Source organism: Tupaia chinensis, unplaced genomic scaffold, assembly GCF_000334495.1.
Source record: "Tupaia chinensis unplaced genomic scaffold, TupChi_1.0 Scaffold000276_2, whole genome shotgun sequence".
In the NCBI taxonomy this organism is placed as follows: Eukaryota; Metazoa; Chordata; class Mammalia; order Scandentia; family Tupaiidae; genus Tupaia; species Tupaia belangeri.
In genome coordinates, this window is record NW_006159759.1 from 245,932 (window position 1) to 248,381 (window position 2,450).

A 2,450-nucleotide genomic window follows, 5' to 3' on the forward strand; every position below is an offset into this window, starting at 1 on the left:
ATGCATGCTCACACAGTCTATCATGCATAAATAATTAATAAAACTTTAAAAGATACAGCAGATGTCTGTCTCCGCTCTGGTTTTGGCTGGACATTGTGTCATTTTTGCTACTGTCTATAGGCTTCGTTTTCCTCATCTGTTTGATGGGCTTGTAATCTTTACCTTGTAACACGGGGGGAAAGACTAGACATATGTAATTTGTTGAGTATGCAAGAGACATCGCTCCTTTCTTAAAGGACACTGTGTGTGTGTATCAGTTTGACTGCATTATACTCTGTGAAGACTCAAAGTCATTAATTACCTAAACTGTATAAAATAGCAGAAGTTCAGACTCTGGTTCCCTTTTTACCATAGTATGGTTCTAATAGGAAGCAGCTGGCACGTGACCACCAGCCCACAACCCCAGTGGGGTTATGAGTTAGCTCTGCCTCTGCACATACCCAACCCTAACTTCAGCTGTTACTACAACGCAGGCTTTCATTCATTCTGTCACCCTTACATGACGTGACCATCCAAAGGATGTGTCAGTGTCAGCAAAGTCATGACTCAGGGATCTCAGAGCAGTGGCAAAGCAGTGGCCAGGACCATTTCCACTTGTCAGGGCATGAGCATTACTAATGACTGGTGTTTGAGGAAAATATGAAGAAACGTTACCCCTAGAATAAACCACTCAGAGTTTAAGCCAAAAGGATAGGCGGGCAAGCAAAGGAAGACGTTATTCGGCCAAGGGACTATCCAGGACTCTCGTCTGTCACAGAGGAGGATGTGTTCATGGAGCTGAGAGACAACTTTTCCATTGAGACTGAATTTACAGACAGACAGTGGCCAAATTAAATATAAAAACAGAACTTTGCCCCAAACCTTGTTGTAACCTAGCCAAGAAACTAATCCCTTTATCTACAATAAACAGCCCAGGAAGTCAGCCAGCAGTAAATAGGCTTGCCAGAGGCCAGATTGCTATCTCCAGGGGCAATCCAGGAAGCTCAATGATAACCTCTGTCACAATGGTCCCCAAATGGCTAGGACTTGATTAATAACTGACAGTGTCCCTGATTTTTTGTCCCCACCTTTAAGTTAGGGCTAATCAGAGAACAGCAAATATGTTCCTCCAACCAATATCCTAGGATACCCACTTCTATTTGGCCTGCCTACAGTTTCCCCTTGCCAACTACCTCCAGCTGGGGAAACCTGAAGCCTTCCCTTTCTCTCTCACTACTGCTATATAGTAACACACACACATGAGCGTATATATATTTTTAATTATATGTATTTTGAAATTATGTATAAATACACATATATGTATATATTTAATTACTTTATTTCTTCCATTATAGAGAGAAAAACAGGAAGTTTTCTCTCTTAAAAAATTACTTAACTTTATTCATTTATTTTAATTTGACCAAAGAGGGACAGACAGAGAGAGAGAGAGAGAGAGAAAACAAGCGCCAGGCATGGGACTCCAATCACAGTCAGCCATGTGGGATTCCGGCATCCTTAGCCACCATGTCATCTGCCAGCCCAAAATAGGCAGCTTTCTTTGACAGGATCTCATCTCACCATGATCCTCTCTTCCCCAAAACAGCCTTCTAGCCAGCTAGGACCACAAATGCCTGGAGCGTTTCAGATCCACCAGAGTCTAAACTATAGTCCTCCACGTGGCTTCAGCTCTGTGGAGTGACACCCTACCATCAGTGCCACTGCCGCTGAGCCTTCCTGCCTTGGAGTTTCTCCCCAAATTCACCAGAGCACTGACTCTCTCACTTCTGAAAGCTCTGAGAAATAGCCTTTGCTTTTTTTAAATGTTTATTTGTTTATTTTTAGAGTTTTTTTGCTATAGGGCACATGCGCTTGCCAGAAAGACAGAGAGAGACAGAGAGATAGAAAGCAAGAAATCACCCCCCTCCCCCCAGGTGGGAAGGCCACACCGCAATCCCTTCTCCTCCATTCTCCTCTCAGGATCTTGGGCACTCACGTGCCTGGCGTGAGTCACGCACATGTGCCTGGCGTGAGTTTAAGCCACCAGGTCTGGGACTCGAACCACGGTCAGCTACATGGGAGTTTAGTGACATAGCCATTATGCTAATTGCTGGTCCCAACCTTTGCTTTTTCTTATCTGAGTAGTTTCCATTCCCACACCAGCCAAAATTTGCCAAGTTCCAAAGAAAGGAGCCCCACCCTAAGTGCAGACAAGCGAGGTCCCAGGATTTGGTGCTGTTCCACGCCTTTCTTTTCCTGCCTGTCCTTTTTTTCTTCTGTATCACTCTCTTTCTCAGTTCTTTTTACCTCTCTCTACAGTCCTTCAGGTTACCTTCATATTTCATCTGGATGACTAAGGCCCTACCTAGTTTAGTACAGTTCATTTTTAAAAAAAGAATTATGTATTTATTTAACTTGTTATTATTATTTTTAAAATTTTGACCAGAGAGATAAAAAGGAAAGTGAGAAAGCAA